The sequence below is a fragment of the Stenella coeruleoalba genome, assembly GCF_951394435.1.
Source record: "Stenella coeruleoalba genome assembly, contig: scaffold_608, whole genome shotgun sequence".
Taxonomy (NCBI): domain Eukaryota; kingdom Metazoa; phylum Chordata; class Mammalia; order Artiodactyla; family Delphinidae; genus Stenella; species Stenella coeruleoalba.
The window spans coordinates 461-26,110 of record NW_027646292.1 but is presented as its reverse complement, the minus strand read 5'-3'; the positions used below and the strand labels follow the sequence as shown (position 1 = coordinate 26,110).

The 25,650-nt window shown below is 43.9% G+C and overlaps 1 long non-coding RNA gene across 1 annotated transcript in view; it reads right to left on the bottom strand.

The window, feature by feature from the left end:
• LOC307181202 overlaps positions 1-24,630 on the bottom strand; it is a 48,991-nt gene extending 24,361 nt beyond the window's left edge. The window contains exon 1 of the long non-coding RNA XR_013826099.1: positions 24,585-24,630. This is a non-coding gene — a long non-coding RNA (uncharacterized lncRNA). The remainder of the gene's footprint in view (positions 1-24,584) is intronic.
• Positions 24,631-25,650: the final 1,020 nt, after the last annotated feature.

The window sequence follows — 25,650 nt, the reverse complement described above, 5'->3', positions numbered from 1 at the left end:
TCCCCACTTGGAGAGTCAGCGCCTTTAACCTCCTGTTTGGCACAGTTTGCAATTTCTGCGGAAGATGAACAGGAATAGCGAGAACCGATGAGAGGCTAGCTGGAGGTGTCTGGACGGGCAAATTTAACTCTCATTTCCCACCAGGAAGAGGAATTAACCAAAGGCTCAGCGTGCCGGGCCGGAACCAGATTAGGGCCTGAAGCCATCCTGCGGTGTTGCGGCCAGGTCACAAGAAAGCGAGTTGAAGAAAGGAGCTCAGGGGCACTGTAATTCACAAACCTGCAGAGTTATAAATGACAGCTATCGTCCAAAAATAGACTGAAGTAAGGCTGCCAAGAGGACTTGAAAGCGGGGCAGAATTGCAGGAAACCGATTTCAGGAGGTAGACTGGAATTGCATTGAAAGCATAGGAAAAGAGGCAGAACGTCCACAATGATGCACTTGGCCAAAAAGGGCGTATGCGTTTTTTCCTGAATATATTCAGGAAAAAACGCATACGCCCTTTTTGGCCAACCAAGCAAGCTTGCAAAGGAAATCTGCACTACAATGAAGTCTCACTTCCCCCCGGTCAAAAGGGCCATCTGAAAAAAGTGTAAAATCCAGAAAGGCAGGACAGGCCATGGAGAATTGGGAGCCTTGTTATGCTGATGGGCGGGATGTAAATTGCCAACAGACACTTGGGAGAAGTGTATGGTGTTTCCTGAAACATCTAAAAAACAAAGCAACAGAACCTAGGGCACTGCCACTTATGGTCCTATAGCTTAGGGAAATTAAAATCAAAAAGACACAGCCACCCCAAAGTTTGGGACGTCTCTGTTTACAAGAACCTCGTTTACAGTACAAGTTCAACATCGCAGAAAGTGAAAAATGGATAAAGAAGTTGTGGTATTTACTTACAAAGCAATATCACTCAGCAATGAAATCTGTGTCATCAGGCCCTTAGCAGCACAATGAGTGGATTCAGGTATGATGATTCTAACTGAAATAAGTCACACAGAAAAAGAAACATCATAAGATATCAGTAATACACGGAATGTAAACTTGGCTACACAGGAACTGAATTACAGAACAGAACAGGGTCTCAAATTTAGAAAACCAACTTATTCTTGCTTAAGGGTAAAGGTGAGTTGGGGTGCTGCATAAAACCAGAGATTGAAATGAGCACAGATAAAGTTCCTTAAGCCAAATATGGAATAGACAAGAGCTACTCCTTGCTCAATGAAATGGACTCAACACCCCATATTAAACGCCTAAGAATGTACCTGACTAGTAAGTATCTTAAAACCTATGGATTGCTATGTCTCCGAAAGAGAATCAAGCATGTGTACAGGGGCATAAACGCAGCAGTGATAGGATTGGAGAGGTTCGGTGAGCAAATGAAGACCCTTTGAAGTCATATTGCATGGTACCCATTCCACGGGTTTCAACTACCCAGGTTTAAGGTATTCTTCCTTCAGCTAAAACATGCATGTGGAACCTAGAGTATGATCAACCATGTGATCGGGAGACGTGTTCAAATATGTCTCAGTTTTCCTCCCCTGGTACTCGGGTGCAACATTCCAGACGCTTTACTAACACTCTCCCCACTTGGAGAGTCAGTCCCTTTAACCTCCTGTTTGGCCCAGTTTGCAATTTCTGCGGAAGATGAACAGGAATAGCGAGAACCAATGAGAGGCTAGCTGGAGGTGTCTGGACGGGCAAATTTAACTCTCATTTCCCACCAGGAAGAGGAAATAACCAAAGGCTCAGCGCGCCGTACCGGAACCAGATTAGGGCCTGAAGCCATCCTGCGGTGTTGCGGCCAGGTCACAAGAAAGCGAGTTGAAGAAAGGAGCTCAGGGGCACTGTAATTCACAAACCTGCAGAGTTATAAATGACAGCTATCGTCCAAAAATAAACTGAAGTAAGGCTGCCAAGAGGACTTGAAAGTGGGGCAGAATTGCAGGAAACCGATTTCAGGAGGTAGACTGGAATTGCATTGAAAGCATAGGAAAAGAGGCAGAACGTCCACAATGATGCACTTGGCCAAAAAGGGCGTATGCGTTTTTTCCTGAATATATTCAGGAAAAAACGCATACGCCCTTTTTGGCCAACCAAGCAAGCTTGCAAAGGAAATCTGCACTACAATGAAGACTCACTTCCCCCCGGTCAAAAGGGCCATCTGAAAAAAGTGTAAAATCCAGAAAGGCAGGACAGGCCATGGAGAACTGGGAGCCTTGTTATGCTGATGGGCGGGATGTAAATTGCCAACAACCACTCGGGAGAAGTGTATGGTGTTTCCTGAAACATCTAAAAAACAAAGCAACAGAACCTAGGGCACTGCCACTTATGGTCCTATAGCTTAGGGAAATTAAAATCAAAAAGACACAGCCACCCCAAAGTTTGGAACGGCTCTGTTTACAAGAACCTCGTTTACAGTACAAGTTCAACATCGCAGAAAGTGAAAAATGGATAAAGAAGTTGTGGTATTTACTTACAAAGCAATATCACTCAGCAATGAAATCTGTGTCATCAGGCCCTTAGCAGCACAATGAGTGGATTCAGGTATGATGATTCTAACTGAAATAAGTCACACAGAAAATGAAACATCATAAGATATCAGTAATACACGGAATGTAAACTTGGCTACACAGGAACTGAATTACAGAACAGAACAGGGTCTCAAATTTAGAAAACCAACTTATTCTTGCTTAAGGGTAAAGGTAAGTTGGGGTGCTGCATAAAACCAGAGATTGAAATGAGCACAGATAAAGTTCCTTAAGCCAAATATGGAATAGACAAGAGCTACTCCTTGCTCAACGAAATGGACTCAACACCCCATATTAAACGCCTAAGAATGTACCTGACTAGTAAGTATCTTAAAACCTATGGATTGCTATGTCTCCGAAAGAGAATCAAGCATGTGTACAGGGGCATAAATGCAGCAGTGATAGGATTGGAGAGGTTCGGTGAGCAAATGAAGACCCTTTGAAGTCATATTGCATGGTACCCATTCCACGGGTTTCAACTACCCAGGTTTAAGGTATTTTTCCTTCAGCTAAAACATGCATGTGGAACCTAGAGTATGATCAACCATGTGATCGGGAGACGTGTTCAAATATGTCTCAGTTTTCCTCCCCTGGTACTCGGGTGCAACATTCCAGACGCTTTACTAACACTCTCCCCACTTGGAGAGTCAGCGCCTTTAACCTCCTGTTTGGCCCAGTTTGCAATTTCTGCGGAAGATGAACAGGAATAGCGAGAACCAATGAGAGACTAGCTGGAGGTGTCTGGACGGGCAAATTTAACTCTCATTTCCCACCAGGAAGAGGAAATAACCAAAGGCTCTGTGTGCCGTACCGGAACCAGATTAGGGCCTGAAGCCATCCTGCGGTGTTGCGGTCAGGTCACAAGAAAGCGAGTTGAAGAAAGGAGCTCAGGGGCACTGTAATTCACAAACCTGCAGAGTTATAAATGACAGGTATCGTCCAAAAATAGACTGAAGTAAGGCTGCCAAGAGGACTTGAAAGCGGGGCAGAATTGCAGGAAACCGATTTCAGGAGGTAGACTGGAATTGCATTGAAAGCATAGGAAAAGAGGCAGAACGTCCACAATGATGCACTTGGCCAAAAAGGGCGTATGCGTTTTTTCCTGAATATATTCAGGAAAAAACGCATACGCCCTTTTTGGCCAACCAAGCAAGCTTGCAAAGGAAATCTGCACTACAATGAAGTCTCACTTCCCCCCGGTCAAAAGGGCCATCTGAAAAAAGTGTAAAATCCAGAAAGGCAACAGGCCATTGAGAACTGGGAGCCTTGTTATGCTGATGGGCGGGATGTAAATTGCCAACAGACACTGGGGAGAAGTGTATGGTGTTTCCTGAAACATCTAAAAAACAAAGCAACAGAGCCTAGGGCACTTCCACTTATGGTCCTATAGCATAGGGAAATTAAAATCAAAAAGACACATCCACCCCAAAGTTTGGAACAGCTCTGTTTACAAGAACCTCGTTTACAGTACAAGTTCAACATCGCAGAAAGTGAAAAATGGATAAAGAAGTTGTGGTATTCACTTACAAAGCAATATCACTCAGCAATGAAATCTATGTCATCAGGCCCTTAGCAGCACAATGAGTGGATTCAGGTATGATGATTCTAACTGAAATAAGTCACACAGAAAAAGAAACATCATAAGATATCAGTAATACACGGAATGGAACCTTGGCTACACAGGAACTGAATTACAGAACAGAACAGGGTCTCAAATTTAGAAAAACAACTTATGCTTGCTTAAGGGTAAAGGTGAGTTGGGGTGCTGCATAAAACCAGAGATTGAAATGAGCACAGATAAAGTTCCTTAAGCCAAATATGGAATAGACAAGACCTACTCCTTGCTCAACGAAATGGACTCAACACCGCATATTAAACGCCTAAGAATGTACCTGACTTGTAAGTATCTTAAAACCTATGGATTGCTATGTCTCCGAAAGAGAATCAAGCATGTGTACAGGGGCATAAACGCAGCAGTGATAGGATTGGAGAGGTTCGGTGAGCAAATGAAGACCCTTTGAAGTCATATTGCATGGTACCCATTCCACGGGTTTCAACTACCCAGGTTTAAGGTATTCTTCCTTCAGCTAAAACATGCATGTGGAACCTAGAGTATGATCAACCATGTGTTCAGGAGACATGTTCAAATATGTCTCAGTTTTCCTCCCCTGGTACTCGGGTGCAACATTCCAGACACTTTACTAACACTCTCCCCACTTGGAGAGTCAGCGCCTTTAACCTCCTGTTTGGCCCAGTTTGCAATTTCTGCGGAAGAAGAACAGGAATAGCGAGAACCAATGAGAGGCTAGCTGGAGTTGTCTGGACGGGCAAATTTAACTCTCATTTCCCACCAGGAAGAGGAATTAACCAAAGGCTCAGCGTCCCGGGCCGGAACCAGATTAGGGCCTGAAGCCATCCTGCGGTGTTGCGGCCAGGTCACAAGAAAGCGAGTTGAAGAAAGGAGCTCAGGGGCACTGTAATTCACAAACCTGCAGAGTTATAAATGACAGCTATCGTCCAAAAATAGACTGAAGTAAGGCTGCCAAGAGGACTTGAAAGCGGGGCAGAATTGCAGGAAACCGATTTCAGGAGGTAGACTGGAATTGCATTGAAAGCATAGGAAAAGAGGCAGAACGTCCACAATGATGCACTTGGCCAAAAAGGGCGTATGCGTTTTTTCCTGAATATATTCAGGAAAAAACGCATACGCCCTTTTTGGCCAACCAAGCAAGCTTGCAAAGGAAATCTGCACTACAATGAAGTCTCACTTCCCCCCGGTCAAAAGGGCCATCTGAAAAAAGTGTAAAATCCAGAAAGGCAGGACAGGCCATGGAGAACTGGGAGCCTTGTTATGCTGATGGGCGGGATGTAAATTGCCAACAGCCACTGGGGAGAAGTGTATGGTGTTTCCTGAAACATCTAAAAAACAAAGCAACAGAGCCTAGGGCACTGCCACTTATGGTCCTATAGCTTAGGGAAATTAAAATCAAAAAGACACAGCCACCCCAAAGTTTGGGACACCTCTGTTTACAAGAACCTCGTTTACAGTACAAGTTCAACATCGCAGAAAGTGAAAAATGGATAAAGAAGTTGTGGTATTTACTTACAAAGCAATATCACTCAGCAATGAAATCTATGTCATCAGGCCCTTAGCATCACAATGAGTGGATTCAGGTATGATGATTCTAACTGAAATAAGTCACACAGAAAAAGAAACATCATAAGATATCAGTAATACACGGAATGTAAACTTGGCTACACAGGAACTGAATTACAGAACAGAACAGGGTCTCAAATTTAGAAAACCAACTTATGCTTGCTTAAGGGTAAAGGTGAGGTGGGGTGCTGCATAAAACCAGAGATTGAAATGAGCACAGATAAAGTTCCTTAAGTCAAATATGGAATAGACAAGAGCTACTCCTTGCTCAACGAAATGGACTCAACATCGCATATTAAACGCCTAAGAATGTACCTGACTAGTAAGTATCGTAAAACCTATGGATTGCTATGTCTCCAAAAGAGAATCAAGCATGTGTACAGGGGCATAAACACAGCAGTGATAGGATTGGAGAGGTTCGGTGAGCAAATGAAGACCCTTTGAAGTCATATTGCATGGTACCCATTACACGGGTCTGAACTACCCAGGTTTAAGGTATTCTTCCTTCAGCAAAAACATGCATGTGGAACCCAAGTATGATCAACCATGTGAACGGGAGACGTGTTCAAATATGTCTCAGTTTTCCTCCCCTGGTACTCGGGTGCAACATTCCAGACGCTTTACTAACACTCTCCCCACTTGGAGAGTCAGCGCCTTTAACCTCCTGTTTGGCCCAGTTTGCAATTTCTGCGGAAGATGAACAGGAATAGCGAGAACCAATGAGAGGCTAGCTGGAGGTGTCTGGACGGGCAAATTTAACTCTCATTTCCCACCAGGAAGAGGAAATAAACAAAGGCTCAGCATGCCGTACCGGAACCAGATTAGGGCCTGAAGCCATCCTGTGGTGTTGCGGCCAGCTCAAAAGAAAGCGAGTTGAAGAACGGAGCTCAGGGGCACTGTAATTCACAAACCTGCAGAGTTATAAATGACAGCTATCGTCCAAAAATAAACTGAAGTAAGGCTGCCAAGAGGACTTGAAAGCGGGGCAGAATTGCAGGAAACCGATTTCAGGAGGTAGACTGGAATTGCATTGAAAGCATAGGAAAAGAGGCAGAACGTCCACAATGATGCACTTGGCCAAAAAGGACGTATGCGTTTTTTCCTGAATATATTCAGGAAAAAACGCATACGCCCTTTTTGGCCAACCAAGCAAGCTTGCAAAGGAAATCTGCACTACAATGAAGACTCACTTCCCCCCGGTCAAAAGGGCCATCTGAAAAAAGTGTAAAATCCAGAAAGGCAGGACAGGCCATGGAGAACTGGGAGCCTTGTTATGCTGATGGGCGGGATGTAAATTGCCAACAGACACTCGGGAGAAGTGTATGGTGTTTCCTGAAACATCTAAAAAACAAAGCAACAGAGCCTAGGGCACTGCCACTTATGGTCCTATAGCTTAGGGAAATTAAAATCAAAAAGACACAGCCACCCCAAAGTTTGGGACACCTCTGTTTACAAGAACCTCGTTTACAGTACAAGTTCAACATCGCAGAAAGTGAAAACTGGATAAAGAAGTTTTGGTATTTACTTACAAAGCAATATCACTCAGCAATGAAATCTATGTCATCAGGCCCTTAGCATCACAATGAGTGGATTCAGGTATGATGATTCTAACTGAAATAAGTCACACAGAAAAAGAAACATCATAAGATATCAGTAATACACGGAATGTAAACTTGGCTACACAGGAACTGAATTACAGAACAGAACAGGGTCTCAAATTTAGAAAACCATCTTATGCTTGCTTAAGGGTAAAGGTGAGGTGGGGTGCTGCATAAAACCAGAGATTGAAATGAGCACAGATAAAGTTCCTTAAGTGAAATATGGAATAGACAAGAGCTACTCCTTGCTCAACGAAATGGACTCAACATCGCATATTAAACGCCTAAGAATGTACCTGACTAGTAAGTATCGTAAAACCTATGGATTGCTATGTCTCCAAAAGAGAATCAAGCATGTGTACAGGGGCATAAACACAGCAGTGATAGGATTGGAGAGGTTCGGTGAGCAAATGAAGACCCTTTGAAGTCATATTGCATGGTACCCATTCCACGGGTTTCAACTACCCAGGTTTAAGGTATTCTTCCTTCAGCTAAAACATGCATGTGGAACCTAGAGTATGATCAACCATGTGATCGGGAGACGTGTTCAAATATGTCTCAGTTTTCCTCCCCTGGTACTCGGGTGCAACATTCCAGACGCTTTACTAACACTCTCCCCACTTGGAGAGTCAGCGCCTTTAACCTCCTGTTTGGCCCAGTTTGCAATTTCTGCGGAAGATGAACAGGAATAGCGAGAACCAATGAGAGGCTAGCTGGAGGTGTCTGGACGGGCAAATTTAACTCTCATTTCCCACCAGGAAGAGGAAATAACCAAAGGCTCAGCGCGCCATACCGGAACCAGATTAGGGCCTGAAGCCATCCTGCGGTGTTGCGGCCAGGTCACAAGAAAGCGAGTTGAAGAAAGGAGCTCAGGGGCACTGTAATTCACAAACCTGCAGAGTTATAAATGACAGCTATCGTCCAAAAATAGACTGAAGTAAGGCTGCTAAGAGGACTTGAAAGCGGGGCAGAATTGCAGGAAACCGATTTCAGGAGGTAGACTGGAATTGCATTGAAAGCATAGGAAAAGAGGCAGAACGTCCACAATGATGCACTTGGCCAAAAAGGGCGTATGCGTTTTTTCCTGAATATATTCAGGAAAAAACGCATACGCCCTTTTTGGCCAACCAAGCAAGCTTGCAAAGGAAATCTGCACTACAATGAAGTCTCACTTCCCCCCGGTCAAAAGGGCCATCTGAAAAAAGTGTAAAATCCAGAAAGGCAGGACAGGCCATTGAGAACTGGGAGCCTTGTTATGCTGATGGGCGGGATGTAAATTGCCAACAGACACTTGGGAGAAGTGTATGGTGTTTCCTGAAACATCTAAAAAACAAAGCAACAGAGCCTAGGGCACTTCCACTTATGGTCCTATAGCATAGGGAAATTAAAATCAAAAAGACACAGCCACCCCAAAGTTTGGAACGGCTCTGTTTACAACAACCTCGTTTACAGTACAAGTTCAACATCGCAGAAAGTGAAAAATGGATAAAGAAGTTGTGGTATTCACTTACAAAGCAATATCACTCAGCAATGAAATCTATGTAACCAGGCCCTTAGCAGCACAATGAGTGGATTCAGGTATGATGATTCTAACTGAAATAAGTCACACAGAAAAAGAAACATCATAAGATATCAGTAATACACGGAATGGAACCTTGGCTACACAGGAACTGAATTACAGAACAGAACAGGGTCTCAAATTTAGAAAAACAACTAATGCTTGTTTAAGGGTAAAGGTGAGTTCGGGTGCTGCATAAAACCAGAGATTGAAATGAGCACAGATAAAGTTCCTTAAGCCAAATATGGAATAGACAAGAGCTACTCCTTGCTCAACGAAATGGACTCAACACCGCATATTAAACGCCTAAGAATGTACCTGACTTGTAAGTATCTTAAAACCTATGGATTGCTATGTCTCTGAAAGAGAATCAAGCATGTGTACAGGGGCATAAACGCAGCAGTGATAGGATTGGAGAGGTTCGGTGAGCAAATGAAGACCCTTTGAAATCATATTGCATGGTACCCATTCCACGGGTTTCAACTACCCAGGTTTAAGGTATTCTTCCTTCAGCTAAAACATGCATGTGGAACCTAGAGTATGATCAACCATGTGTTCGGGAGACATGTTCAAATATGTCTCAGTTTTCCTCCCCTGGTACTCGGGTGCAACATTCCAGACGCTTTACTAACACTCTCCCCACTTGGAGAGTCAGCGCCTTTAACCTCCTGTTTGGCACAGTTTGCAATTTCTGCGGAAGAAGAACAGGAATAGCGAGAACCAATGAGAGGCTAGCTGGAGGTGTCTGGACGGGCAAATTTAACTCTCATTTCCCACCAGGAAGAGGAATTAACCAAAGGCTCAGCGTGCCGGGCCGGAACCAGATTAGGGCCTGAAGCCATCCTGCGGTGTTGCGGCCAGGTCACAAGAAAGCGAGTTGAAGAAAGGAGCTCAGGGGCACTGTAATTCACAAACCTGCAGAGTTATAAATGACAGCTATCGTCCAAAAATAGACTGAAGTAAGGCTGCCAAGAGGACTTGAAAGCGGGGCAGAATTGCAGGAAACCGATTTCAGGAGGTAGACTGGAATTGCATTGAAAGCATAGGAAAAGAGGCAGAACGTCCACAATGATGCACTTGGCCAAAAAGGGCGTATGCGTTTTTTCCTGAATATATTCAGGAAAAAACGCATACGCCCTTTTTGGCCAACCAAGCAAGCTTGCAAAGGAAATCTGCACTACAATGAAGTCTCACTTCCCCCCGGTCAAAAGGGCCATCTGAAAAAAGTGTAAAATCCAGAAAGGCAGGACAGGCCATGGAGAATTGGGAGCCTTGTTATGCTGATGGGCGGGATGTAAATTGCCAACAGACACTCGGGAGAAGTGTATGGTGTTTCCTGAAACACCTAAAAAACAAAGCAACAGAACCTAGGGCACTGCCACTTATGGTCCTATAGCTTAGGGAAATTAAAATCAAAAAGACACAGCCACCCCAAAGTTTGGGACGCCTCTGTTTACAAGAATCTCGTTTACAGTACAAGTTCAACATCGCAGAAAGTGAAAAATGGATAAAGAAGTTGTGGTATTTACTTACAAAGCAATATCACTCAGCAATGAAATCTATGTCATCAGGCCCTTAGCATCACAATGAGTGGATTCAGGTATGATGATTCTAACTGAAATAAGTCACACAGAAAAAGAAACATCATAAGATATCAGTAATACATGGAATGTAAACTTGGCTACACAGGAACTGAATTACAGAACAGAACAGGGTCTCAAATTTAGAAAACCAACTTATGCTTGCTTAAGGGTAAAGGTGAGGTGGGGTGCTGCATAAAACCAGAGATTGAAATGAGCACAGATAAAGTTCCTTAAGTCAAATATGGAATAGACAAGAGCTACTCCTTGCTCAACGAAATGGACTCAACACCGCATATTAAACGCCTAAGAATGTACCTGACTAGTAAGTATCGTAAAACCTATGGATTGCTATGTCTCCAAAGAGAATCAAGCATGTGTACAGGGGCATAAACGCAGCAGTGATAGTATTGGAGAGGTTCGGTGAGCAAATGAAGACCCTTTGAAGTCATATTGCATGGTACCCATTCCACGGGTCTCAACTCTCCAGGTTTAAGGTATTCTTCCTTCAGCTAAAACATGCATGTGGAACTCAAGTATGATCAACCATGTGAACGGGAGACGTGTTCAAATATGTCTCAGTTTTCCTCCCCTGGTACTCGGGTGCAACATTCCAGACGCTTTACTAACACTCTCCCCACTTGGAGAGTCAGCGCCTTTAACCTCCTGTTTGGCCCAGTTTGCAATTTCTGCGGAAGATGAACAGGAATAGCGAGAACCAATGAGAGGCTAGCTGAAGGTGTCTGGACGGGCAAATTTAACTCTCATTTCCCACCAGGAAGAGGAAATAACCAAAGGCTCAGCGTGCCGTACCGGAACCAGATTAGGGCCTGAAGCCTTCCTGCGGTGTTGCGGCCAGGTCACAAGAAAGCAAGTTGAAGAAAGGAGCTCAGGGGCACTGTAATTCACAAACCTGCAGAGTTATAAATGACAGCTATCGTCCAAAAATAGACTGAAGTAAGGCTGCCAAGAGGACTTGAAAGCGGGGCAGAATTGCAGGAAACCGATTTCAGGAGGTAGACTGGAATTGCATTGAAAGCATAGGAAAAGAGGCAGAACGTCCACAATGATGCACTTGGCCAAAAAGGAGGTATGCGTTTTTTCTTGAATATATTCAGGAAAAATCGCATACGCCCTTTTTGGCCAACCAAGCAGGCTTGCAAAGGAAATCTGCACTACAATGAAGTCTCACTTCCCCCCGGTCAAAAGGGCCATCTGAAAAAAGTGTAAAATCCAGAAAGGCAGGACAGGCCATGGAGAACTGGGAGCCTTGTTATGCTGATGGGCGGGATGTAAATTGCCAACAGACACTCGGGAGAAGTGTATGGTGTTTCCGGAAACATCTAAAAAACAAAGCAACAGAACCTAGGGCACTTCCACTTATGGTCCTATAGCTTAGGGAAATTAAAATCAAAAAGACACAGCCACCCCAAAGTTTGGAACGGCTCTGTTTACAAGAACCTCGTTTACAGTACAAGTTCAACATCGCAGAAAGTGAAAAATGGATAAAGAAGTTGTGGGATTTACTTACAAAGCAATATCACTCAGCAATGAAATCTGTGTCATCAGGCCCTTAGCAGCACAATGAGTGGATTCAGGTATGATGATTCTAACTGAAATAAGTCACACAGAAAAAGAAACATCATAAGATATCAGTAATACACGGAATGTAAACTTGGCTACACAGGAACTGAATTACAGAACAGAACAGGGTCTCAAATTTAGAAAACCAACTTATTCTTGCTTAAGGGTAAAGGTGAGTTGGGGTGCTGCATAAAACCAGAGATTGAAATGAGCACAGATAAAGTTCCTTAAGCCAAATATGGAATAGACAAGAGCTACTCCTTGCTCAACGAAATGGACTCAACACCCCATATTAAACGCCTAAGAATGTACCTGACTAGTAAGTATCTTAAAACCTATGGATTGCTATGTCTCCGAAAGAGAATCAAGCATGTGTACAGGGGCATAAACGCAGCAGTGATAGGATTGGAGAGGTTCGGTGAGCAAATGAAGACCCTTTGAAGTCATATTGCATGGTACCCATTCCACGGGTTTCAACTACCCAGGTTTAAGGTATTCTTCCTTCAGCTAAAACATGCATGTGGAACCTAGAGTATGATCAACCATGTGATCGGGAGACGTGTTCAAATATGTCTCAGTTTTCCTCCCCTGGTACTCGGGTGCAACATTCCAGACGCTTTACTAACACTCTCCCCACTTGGAGAGTCAGCGCCTTTAACCTCCTGTTTGGCCCAGTTTGCAATTTCTGCGGAAGATGAACAGGAATAGCGAGAACCAATGAGAGGCTAGCTGGAGGTGTCTGGACGGGCAAATTTAACTCTCATTTCCCACCAGGAAGAGGAAATAACCAAAGGCTCAGCGTGCCGTACCAGAAACAGATTAGGGCCTGAAGCCATCCTGCGGTGTTGCGGCCAGGTCACAAAAAGCGAGTTGAAGAAACGAGCTCAGGGGCACTGTAATTCACAAACCTGCAGAGTTATAAATGACAGCTATCGTCCAAAAATAGACTGAAGTAAGGCTGCCAAGAGGACTTGAAAGCGGGGCAGAATTGCAGGAAACCGATTTCAGGAGGTAGACTGGAATTGCATTGAAAGCATAGGAAAAGAGGCAGAACGTCCACAATGATGCACTTGGCCAAAAAGGGCGTATGCGTTTTTTCCTGAATATATTCAGGAAAAAACGCATACGCCCTTTTTGGCCAACCAAGCAAGCTTGCAAAGGAAATCTGCACTACAATGAAGTCTCACTTCCCCCCGGTCAAAAGGGCCATCTGAAAAAAGTGTAAAATCCAGAAAGGCAACAGGCCATTGAGAACTGGGAGCCTTGTTATGCTGATGGGCGGGATGTAAATTGCCAACAGACACTTGGGAGAAGTGTATGGTGTTTCCTGAAACATCTAAAAAACAAAGCAACAGAGCCTAGGGCACTTCCACTTATGGTCCTATAGCATAGGGAAATTAAAATCAAAAAGACACAGCCACCCCAAAGTTTGGAACGGCTCTGATTACAAGAACCTCGTTTACAGTACAAGTTCAACATCGCAGAAAGTGAAAAATGGATAAAGAAGTTGTGGTATTCACTTACAAAGCAATATCACTCAGCAATGAAATCTATGTCATCAGGCCCTTAGCAGCACAATGAGTGGATTCAGCTATGATGATTCTAACTGAAATAAGTCACACAGAAAAAGAAACATCATAAGATATCAGTAATACACGGAATGGAACCTTGGCTACACAGGAACTGAATTACAGAACAGAACAGGGTCTCAAATTTAGAAAAACAACTTATGCTTGCTTAAGGGTAAAGGTGAGTTCGGGTGCTGCATAAAACCAGAGATTGAAATGAGCACAGATAAAGTTCCTTAAGCCAAATATGGAATAGACAAGAGCTACTCCTTGCTCAACGAAATGGACTCAACACTGCATATTAAACGCCTAAGAATGTACCTGACTTGTAAGTATCTTAAAACCTATGGATTGCTATGTCTCCGAAAGAGAATCAAGCATGTGTACAGGGGCATAAACGCAGCAGTGATAGGATTGGAGAGATTCGGTGAGCAAATGAAGACCCTTTGAAGTCATATTGCATGGTACCCATTCCACGGGTTTCAACTACCCAGGTTTAAGGTATTCTTCCTTCAGCTAAAACATGCATGTGGAACCTAGAGTATGATCAACCATGTGTTCGGGAGACATGTTCAAATATGTCTCAGTTTTCCTCCCCTGGTACTCGGGTGCAACATTCCAGACGCTTTACTAACACTCTCCCCACTTGGAGAGTCAGCGCCTTTAACCTCCTGTTTGGCACAGTTTGCAATTTCTGCGGAAGATGAACAGGAATAGCGAGAACCAATGAGAGGCTAGCTGGAGGTGTCTGGACGGGCAAATTTAACTCTCATTTCCCACCAGGAAGAGGAATTAACCAAAGGCTCAGCGTGCCGGGCCGGAACCAGATTAGGGCCTGAAGCCATCCTGCGGTGTTGCGGCCAGGTCACAAGAAAGCGAGTTGAAGATAGGAGCTCAGGGGCACTGTAATTCACAAACCTGCAGAGTTATAAATGACAGCTATCGTCCAAAAATAGACTGAAGTAAGGCTGCCAAGAGGACTTGAAAGTGGGGCAGAATTGCAGGAAACCGATTTCAGGAGGTAGACTGGAATTGCATTGAAAGCATAGGAAAAGAGGCAGAACGTCCACAATGATGCACTTGGCCAAAAAGGGCGTATGCGTTTTTTCCTGAATATATTCAGGAAAAAACGCATACGCCCTTTTTGGCCAACCAAGCAAGCTTGCAAAGGAAATCTGCACTACAATGAAGTCTCACTTCCCCCCGGTCAAAAGGGCCATCTGAAAAAAGTGTAAAATCCAGAAAGGCAGGACAGGCCATGGAGAACTGGGAGCCTTGTTATGCTGATGGGCGGGATGTAAATTGCCAACAGCCACTGGGGAGAAGTGTATGGTGTTTCCTGAAACATCTAAAAAACAAAGCAACAGAGCCTAGGGAACTGCCACTTATGGTCCTATAGCTTAGGGAAATTAAAATCAAAAAGACACAGCCACCCCAAAGTTTGGGACGCATCTGTTTACAAGAACCTCGTTTACAGTACAAGTTCAACATCGCAGAAAGTGAAAAATGGATAAAGAAGTTGTGGTATTTACTTACAAAGCAATATCACTCAGCAATGAAATCTATGTCATCAGGCCCTTAGCAGCACAATGAGTGGATTCAGGTATGATGATTCTAACTGAAATAAGTCACACAGAAAAAGAAACATCATAAGATATCAGTAATACATGGAATGTAAACTTGACTACACAGGAACTGAATTACAGAACAGAACAGGGTCTCAAATTTAGAAAACCAACTTATGCTTGCTTAAGGGGAAAGGTGAGGTGGGGTGCTGCATAAAAACAGAGATTGAAATGAGCACAGATAAAGTTCCTTAAGTCAAATATGGAATAGACAAGAGCTACTCCTTGCTCAACGAAATGGACTCAACACCGCATATTAAACGCCTAAGAATGTACCTGACTAGTAAGTATCGGAAAACCTATGGATTGCTATGTCTCCAAAAGAGAATCAAACATGTGTACAGGGGCATAAACGCAGCAGTGATAGGATTGGAGAGGTTCAGTGAGCAAATGAAGACCCTTTGAAGTCATATTGCATGGTACCCATTACACGGGTCTCAACTCTCCAGGTTTAAGGTATTCTTCCTTCAGCTAAAACATGCATGTGGAACCCAAGTATGATCAACCATGTGAACGGGAGACGTGTTCAAATATGTCTCAGTTTTCCTCCTCTGGTACTCGGGTGCAACATTCCAGACGCTTTACTAACACTCTCCCCACTTGGAGAGTCAGCGCCTTTAACCTCCAGTTTGGCCCAGTTTGCAATTTCTGCGGAAGATGAACAGGAATAGCGAGAACCAATGAGAGGCTAGCTGAAGGTGTCTGGACGGGCAAATTTAACTCTCATTTCCCACCAGGAAGAGGAAATAACCAAAGGCTCAGCGTGCCGTGCCGGAACCAGATTAGGGCCTGAAGCCATCCTGCGGTGTTGCGGCCAGGTCACAAGAAAGCATGTTGAAGAAAGGAGCTCAGGGGCACTGTAATTCACAAACCTGCAGAGTTATAAATGACAGCTATCGTCCAAAAATAGACTGAAGTAAGGCTGCCAAGAGGACTTGAAAGCGGGGCAGAATTGCAGGAAACCGATTTCAGGAGGTAGACTGGAATTGCATTGAAAGCATAGGAAAAGAGGCAGAACGTCCACAATGATGCACTTGGCCAAAAAGGGCGTATGCGTTTTTTCCTGAATATATTCAGGAAAAAACGCATACGCCCTTTTTGGCCAACCAAGCAAGCTTGCAAAGGAAATCTGCACTACAATGAAGTCTCACTTCCCCTCGGTCAAAAGGGCCATCTGAAAAAAGTGTAAAATCCAGAAAGGCAGGACAGGCCATGGAGAACTGGGAGCCTTGTTATGCTGATGGGCGGGATGTAAATTGCCAACAACCACTCGGGAGAAGTGTATGGTGTTTCCTGAAACATCTAAAAAACAAAGCAACAGAACCTAGGGCACTTCCACTTATGGTCCTATAGCTTAGGGAAATTAAAATCAAAAAGACACAGCCACCCCAAAGTTTGGAACGGCTCTGTTTACAAGAACCTCGTTTACAGTACAAGTTCAACATCGCAGAAAGTGAAAAATGGATAAAGAAGTTGTGGTATTTACTTACAAAGCAATATCACTCAGCAATGAAATCTGTGTCATCAGGCCCTTAGCAGCACAATGAGTGGATTCAGGTATGATGATTCTAACTGAAATAAGTCACACAGAAAAAGAAACATCATAAGATATCAGTAATACACGGAATGTAAACTTGGCTACACAGGAACTGAATTACAGAACAGAACAGGGTCTCAAATTTAGAAAACCAACTTATGCTTGCTTAAGGGGAAAGGTGAGTTGGGGTGCTGCATAAAACCAGAGATTGAAATGAGCACAGATAAAGTTCCTTAAGCCAAATATGGAATAGACAAGAGCTACTCCTTGCTCAACGAAATGGACTCAACACCCCATATTAAACGCCTAAGAATGTACCTGACTAGTAAGTATCTTAAAACCTATGGATTGCTATGTCTCCGAAAGAGAATCAAGCATGTGTACAGGGGCATAAACGCAGCAGTGATAGGATTGGAGAGGTTCGGTGAGCAAATGAAGACCCTTTGAAGTCATATTGCATGGTACCCATTCCACGGGTTTCAACTACCCAGGTTTAAGGTATTCTTCCTTCAGCTAAAACATGCATGTGGAACCTAGAGTATGATCAACCATGTGATCGGGAGACGTGTTCAAATATGTCTCAGTTTTCCTCCCCTGGTACTCGGGTGCAACATTCCAGACGCTTTACTAACACTCTCCCCACTTGGAGAGTCAGCGCCTTTAACCTCCTGTTTGGCCCAGTTTGCAATTTCTGCGGAAGATGAACAGGAATAGCGAGAACCAATGAGAGGCTAGCTGGAGGTGTCTGGACGGGCAAATTTAACTCTCATTTCCCAACAGGAAGAGGAATTAACCAAAGGCTCAGCATGCCGGGCCGGAACCAGATTAGGGCCTGAAGCCATCCTGCGGTGTTGCGGCCAGGTCACAAGAAAGCAAGTTGAAGAAAGGAGCTCAGGGGCACTGTAATTCACAAACCTGCAGAGTTATAAATGACAGCTATCGTCCAAAAATAGACTGAAGTAAGGCTGCCAAGAGGACTTGAAAGCGGGGCAGAATTGCAGGAAACCGATTTCAGGAGGTAGACTGGAATTGCATTGAAAGCATAGGAAAAGAGGCAGAACGTCCACAATGATGCACTTGGCCAAAAAGGGCGTATGCGTTTTTTCCTGAATATATTCAGGAAAAAACGCATACGCCCTTTTTGGCCAACCAAGCAAGCTTGCAAAGGAAATCTGCACTACAATGAAGTCTCACTTCCCCCCGGTCAAAAGGGCCATCTGAAAAAAGTGTAAAATCCAGAAAGGCAGGACAGGCCATGGAGAACTGGGAGCCTTGTTATGCTGATGGGCGGGATGTAAATTGCCAACAGCCACTGGGGAGAAGTGTATGGTGTTTCCTGAAACATCTAAAAAACAAAGCAACAGAGCCTAGGGCACTGCCACTTATGGTCCTATAGCTTAGGGAAATTAAAATCAAAAAGACACAGCCACCCCAAAGTTTGGGACGCCTCTGTTTACAAGAACCTCGTTTACAGTACAAGTTCAACATCGCAGAAAGTGAAAAATGGATAAAGAAGTTGTGGTATTTACTTACAAAGCAATATCACTCAGCAATGAAATCTATGTCATCAGGCCCTTAGCATCACAATGAGTGGATTCAGGTATGATGATTCTAACTGAAATAAGTCACACAGAAAAAGAAACATCATAACATATCAGTAATACACGGAATGTAAACTTGGCTACACAGGAACTGAATTACAGAACAGAACAGGGTCTCAAATTTAGAAAACCAACTTATGCTTGCTTAAGGGTAAAGGTGAGTTGGGGTGCTGCATAAAACCAGAGATTGAAATGAGCACAGATTAAGTTCCTTAAGTCAAATATGGAATAGACAAGAGCTACTCCTTGCTCAACGAAATGGACTCAACACCGCATATTAAACGCCTAAGAATGTACCTGACTAGTAAGTATCATAAAACCTATGGATTGCTATGTCTCCAAAAGAGAATCAAGCATCTGTACAGGGGCATAAACGCAGCAGTGATAGGATTGGAGAGGTTCGGTGAGCAAATGAAGACCCTTTGAAGTCATATTGCATGGTACCCATTCCACGGGTCTCAACTCTCCAGGTTTAAGGTATTCTTCCTTCAGCTAAAACATGCATGTGGAACCCAAGTATGATCAACCATGTGAACGGGAGACGTGTTCAAATATGTCTCAGTTTTCCTCCCCTGGTACTCGGGTGCAACATTCCAGACGCTTTACTAACACTCTCCCCACTTGGAGAGTCAGCGCCTTTAACCTCCTGTTTGGCCCAGTTTGCAATTTCTGCGGAAGATGAACAGGAATAGCGAGAACCAATGAGAGGCTAGCTGGAGGTGTCTGGACGGGCAATTTAACTCTCATTTCCCACCAGGAAGAGGAATTAACCAAAGGTTCAGCGTGCCGGGCCAGAAAGAGATTAGGGCCTGAAGCCATCCTGCGGTGTTCCGGCCAGGTCACAAGAAAGCGAGTTGAAGAAAGGAGCTCAGGGGCACTGTAATTCACAAACCTGCAGAGTTATAAATGACAGCTATCGTCCAAAAATAGACTGAAGTAAGGCTGCCAAGAGGACTTGAAAGCGGGGCAGAATTGCAGGAAACCGATTTCAGGAGGTAGACTGGAATTGCATTGAAAGCATAGGAAAAGAGGCAGAACGTCCACAATGATGCACTTGGCCAAAAAGGGCGTATGCGTTTTTTCCTGAATATATTCAGGAAAAAACGCATACGCCCTTTTTGGCCAACCAAGCAAGCTTGCAAAGGAAATCTGCACTACAATGAAGTCTCACTTCCCCCCGGTCAAAAGGGCCATCTGAAAAAAGTGTAAAATCCAGAAAGGCAGGACAGGCCATGGAGAACTGGGAGCCTTTTTATGCTGATGGGCGGGATGTAAATTGCCAACAACCACTCGGGAGAAGTGTATGGTGTTTCCTGAAACATCTAAAAAACAAAGCAACAGAACCTAGGGCACTTCCACTTATGGTCCTATAGCTTAGGGAAATTAAAATCAAAAAGACACAGCCACCCCAAAGTTTGGAACGGCTCTGTTTACAAGAACCTCGTTTACAGTACAAGTTCAACATTGCAGAAAGTGAAAACTGGATAAAGAAGTTGTGGTATTTACTTACAAAGCAATATCACTCAGCAATGAAATCTGTGTCATCAGGCCCTTAGCAGCACAATGAGTGGATTCATGTATGATGATTCTAACTGAAGTAAGTCACACAGAAAAAGAAACATCATAAGATATCAGTAATACACGGAATGTAAACTTGGCTACACAGGAACTGAATTACAGAACAGAACAGGGTCTCAAATTTAGAAAACCAACTTATGCTTGCTTAAGGGTAAAGGTGAGTTGGGGTGCTGCATAAAACCAGAGATTGAAATGAGCACAGATAAAGTTCCTTAAGTCAAATATGGAATAGACAAGAGCTACTCCTTGCTCAACGAAATGGACTCAACACCGCATATTAAATGCCTAAGAATGTACCTGACTAGTAAGTATCTTAAAACCTATGGATTGCTATGTCTCCGAAAGAGAATCAAGCATGTGTACAGGGGCATAAACGCAGCAGTGATAGGATTGGAGAGGTTCGGTGAGCAAATGAAGACCCTTTGAAGTCATATTGCATGGTACCCATTCCACGGGTCTTAACTCTCCAGGTTTAAGGTATTCTTCCTTCAGCTAAAACATGCATGTGGAACCCAAGTATGATCAACCATGTGAACGGGAGACGTGTTCAAATATGTCTCAGTTTTCCTCCCCTGGTACTCGGGTGCAACATTCCAGACGCTTTACTAACACTCTCCCCACTTGGAGAGTCAGCGCCTTTAACCTCCTGTTTGGCCCAGTTTGCAATTTCTGCGGAAGATGAACAGGAATAGCGAGAAGCAATGAGAGACTAGCTGGAGGTGTCTGGACGGGCAAATTTAACTCTCATTTCCCACCAGGAAAAGGAAATAACGAAAGGCTCAGCGTACCGTGCCGGAACCAGATTAGGGCCTGAAGCCATCCTGCGGTGTTGCGGCCAGGTCACAAGAAAGCAAGTTGAAGAAAGGAGCTCAGGGGTCCTGTAATTCACAAACCTGCAGAGTTATAAATGACAGCTATCGTCCAAAAATAGACTGAAGTAAGGCTGCCAAGAGGACTTGAATGCGGGGCAGAATTGCAGGAAACCGATTTCAGGAGGTAGACTGGAATTGCATTGAAAGCATAGGAAAAGAGGCAGAACGTCCACAATGATGCACTTGGCCAAAAAGGGCGTATGCGTTTTTTCCTGAATATATTCAGGAAAAAACGCATACGCCCTTTTTGGCCAACCAAGCAAGCTTGCAAAGGAAATCTGCACTACAATGAAGTCTCACTTCCCCCCGGTCAAAAGGGCCATCTGAAAAAAGTGTAAAATCCAGAAAGGCAGGACAGGCCATGGAGAACTGGGAGCCTTGTTATGCTGATGGGCGGGATGTAAATTGCGAACAACCACTAGGGTGAAGTGTATGGTGTTTCCTGAAACATCTAAAAAACAAAGCAACAGAACCTAGGGCACTTCCACATATGGTCCTATAGCTTAGGGAAATTAAAATCAAAAACACACAGCAACCCCAATGTTTGGAACGGCTCTGTTTACAAGAACCTCGTTTACAGTACAAGTTCAACATCGCAGAAAGTAAAAAATGGATAAAGAAGTTGTGGTATTTACTTACAATGCAATATCACTCAGCAATGAATTCTGTGTCATCAGGCCCTTAGCAGCACAATGAGTGGATTCAGGTATGATGATTCTAACTGAAATAAGTCACACAGAAAAAGAAACATCATAAGATATCAGTAATACACGGAATGTAAACTTGGCTACACAGGAACTGAATTACAGAACAGAACAGGGTCTCAAATTTAGAAAACCAACTTATTCTTGCTTAAGGGGAAAGGTGTGTTGGGGTGCTGCATAAAACCAGGGATTGAAATGAGCACAGATAAAGTTCCTTAAGCCAAATATGGAATAGACAAGAGCTACTCCTTGCTCAACGAAATGGACTCAACACCCCATATTAAACGCCTAAGAATGTACCTGACTAGTAAGTATCTTAAAACCTATGGATTGCTATGTCTCCGAAAGAGAATCAAGCATGTGTACAGGGGCATAAACGCAGCAGTGATAGGATTGGAGAGGTTCGGTGAGCAAATAAAGACCCTTTGAAGTCATATTGCATGGTACCCATTCCACGGGTTTCAACTACCCAGGTTTAAGGTATTCTTCCTTCAGCTAAAACATGCATGTGGAACCTAGAGTATGATCAACCATGTGATCGGGAGACGTGTTCAAATATGTCTCAGTTTTCCTCCCCTGGTACTCGGGTGCAACATTCCAGACGCTTTACTAACACTCTCCCCACTTGGAGAGTCAGCGCCTTTAACCTCCTGTTTGGCCCAGTTTGCAATTTCTGCGGAAGATGAACAGGAATAGCGAGAACCAATGAGAGGCTAGCTGGAGGTGTCTGGACGGGCAAATTTAACTCTCATTTCCCAACAGGAAGAGGAATTAACCAAAGGCTCAGCATGCCGGGCCGGAACCAGATTAGGGCCTGAAGCCATCCTGCGGTGTTGCGGCCAGGTCACAAGAAAGCAAGTTGAAGAAAGGAGCTCAGGGGCACTGTAATTCACAAACCTGCAGAGTTATAAATGACAGCTATCGTCCAAAAATAGACTGAAGTAAGGCTGCCAAGAGGACTTGAAAGCGGGGCAGAATTGCAGGAAACCGATTTCAGGAGGTAGACTGGAATTGCATTGAAAGCATAGGAAAAGAGGCAGAACGTCCACAATGATGCACTTGGCCAAAAAGGGCGTATGCGTTTTTTCCTGAATATATTCAGGAAAAAACGCATACGCCCTTTTTGGCCAACCAAGCAAGCTTGCAAAGGAAATCTGCACTACAATGAAGTCTCACTTCCCCCCGGTCAAAAGGGCCATCTGAAAAAAGTGTAAAATCCAGAAAGGCAGGACAGGCCATGGAGAACTGGGAGCCTTGTTATGCTGATGGGCGGGATGTAAATTGCCAACAGCCACTGGGGAGAAGTGTATGGTGTTTCCTGAAACATCTAAAAAACAAAGCAACAGAGCCTAGGGCACTGCCACTTATGGTCCTATAGCTTAGGGAAATTAAAATCAAAAAGACACAGCCACCCCAAAGTTTGGGACGCCTCTGTTTACAAGAACCTCGTTTACAGTACAAGTTCAACATCGCAGAAAGTGAAAAATGGATAAAGAAGTTGTGGTATTTACTTACAAAGCAATATCACTCAGCAATGAAATCTATGTCATCAGGCCCTTAGCATCACAATGAGTGGATTCAGGTATGATGATTCTAACTGAAATAAGTCACACAGAAAAAGAAACATCATAACATATCAGTAATACACGGAATGTAAACTTGGCTACACAGGAACTGAATTACAGAACAGAACAGGGTCTCAAATTTAGAAAACCAACTTATGCTTGCTTAAGGGTAAAGGTGAGTTGGGGTGCTGCATAAAACCAGAGATTGAAATGAGCACAGATAAAGTTCCTTAAGTCAAATATGGAATAGACAAGAGCTACTCCTTGCTCAACGAAATGGACTCAACACCCCATATTAAACGCCTAAGAATGTACCTGACTAGTAAGTATCATAAAACCTATGGATTGCTATGTCTCCAAAAGAGAATCAAGCATGTGTACACGGGCATAAACGCAGCAGTGATAGGATTGGAGAGGTTCGGTGAGCAAATGAAGACCCTTTGAAGTCATATTGCATGGTACCCATTCCACGGGTCTCAACTCTCCAGGTTTAAGGTATTCTTCCTTCAGCTAAAACATGCATGTGGAACCCAAGTATGATCAACCATGTGAACGGGAGACGTGTTCAAATATGTCTCAGTTTTCCTCCCCTGGTACTCGGGTGCAACATTCCAGACACTTTACTAACACTCTCCCCACTTGGAGAGTCAGCGCCTTTAACCTCCTGTTTGGCCCAGTTTGCAATTTCTGCGGAAGATGAACAGGAATAGCGAGAACCAATGAGAGACTAGCTGGAGGTGTCTGGACGGGCAAATTTAACTCTCATTTCCCACCAGGAAAAGGAAATAACGAAAGGCTCAGCGTACCGTGCCGGAACCAGATTAGGGCCTGAAGCCATCCTGCGGTGTTGCGGCCAGGTCACAAGAAAGCAAGTTGAAGAAAGGAGCTCAGGGGCACTGTAATTCACAAACCTGCAGAGTTATAAATGACAGCTATCGTCCAAAAATAGACTGAAGTAAGGCTGCCAAGAGGACTTGAATGCGGGGCAGAATTGCAGGAAACCGATTTCAGGAGGTAGACTGGAATTGCATTGAAAGCATAGGAAAAGAGGCAGAACGTCCACAATGATGCACTTGGCCAAAAAGTGCGTATGCGTTTTTTCCTGAATATATTCAGGAAAAAACGCATACGCACTTTTTGGCCAACCAAGCAAGCTTGCAAAGGAAATCTGCACTACAATGAAGTCTCACTTCCCCCCGGTCAAAAGGGCCATCTGAAAAAAGTGTAAAATCCAGAAAGGCAGGACAGGCCATGGAGAACTGGGAGCCTTGTTATGCTGATGGGCGGGATGTAAATTGCGAACAACCACTAGGGTGAAGTGTATGGTGTTTCCTGAAACATCTAAAAAACAAAGCAACAGAACCTAGGGCACTTCCACATATGGTCCTATAGCTTAGGGAAATTAAAATCAAAAACACACAGCCACCCCAAAGTTTGGAACGGCTCTGTTTACAAGAACCTCGTTTACAGTACAAGTTCAACATCGCAGAAAGTGAAAAATGGATAAAGAAGTTGTGGTATTTACTTACAATGCAATATCACTCAGCAATGAAATCTGTGTCATCAGGCCCTTAGCAGCACAATGAGTGGATTCAGGTATGATGATTCTAACTGAAGTAAGTCACACAGAAAAAGAAACATCATAAGATATCAGTAATACACGGAATGTAAACTTGGCTACACAGGAACTGAATTACAGAACAGAACAGGGTCTCAAATTTAGAAAACCAACTTATGCTTGCTTAAGGGTAAAGGTGAGTTGGGGTGCTGCATAAAACCAGAGATTGAAATGAGCACAGATAAAGTTCCTTAAGTCAAATATGGAATAGACAAGAGCTACTCCTTGCTCAACGAAATGGACTCAACACCGCATATTAAACGCCTAAGAATGTACCTGACTAGTAAGTATCTTAAAACCTATGATTTGCTATGTCTCCGAAAGAGAATCAAGCATGTGTACAGGGGCATAAACGCAGCAGTGATAGGATTGGAGAGGTTCGGTGAGCAAATGAAGACCCTTTGAAGTCATATTGCATGGTACCCATTCCACGGGTCTTAACTCTCCAGGTTTAAGGTATTCTTCCTTCAGCTAAAACATGCATGTGGAACCCAAGTATGATCAACCATGTGAACGGGAGACGTCTTCAAATATGTCTCAGTTTTCCTCCCCTGGTACTCGGGTGCAACATTCCAGACGCTTTACTAACACTCTCCCCACTTGGAGAGTCAGCGCCTTTAACCTCCTGTTTGGCCCAGTTTGCAATTTCTGCGGAAGATGAACAGGAATAGCGAGAAGCAATGAGAGACTAGCTGGAGGTGTCTGGACGGGCAAATTTAACTCTCATTTCCCACCAGGAAAAGGAAATAACGAAAGGCTCAGGGTACCGTGCTGGAACCAGATTAGGGCCTGAAGCCATCCTGCGGTGTTGCGGCCAGGTCACAAGAAAGCAAGTTGAAGAAAGGAGCTCAGGGGCACTGTAATTCACAAACCTGCAGAGTTATAAATGACAGCTATCGTCCAAAAATAGACTGAAGTAAGGCTGCCAAGAGGACTTGAAAGCGGGGCAGAATTGCAGGAAACCGATTTCAGGAGGT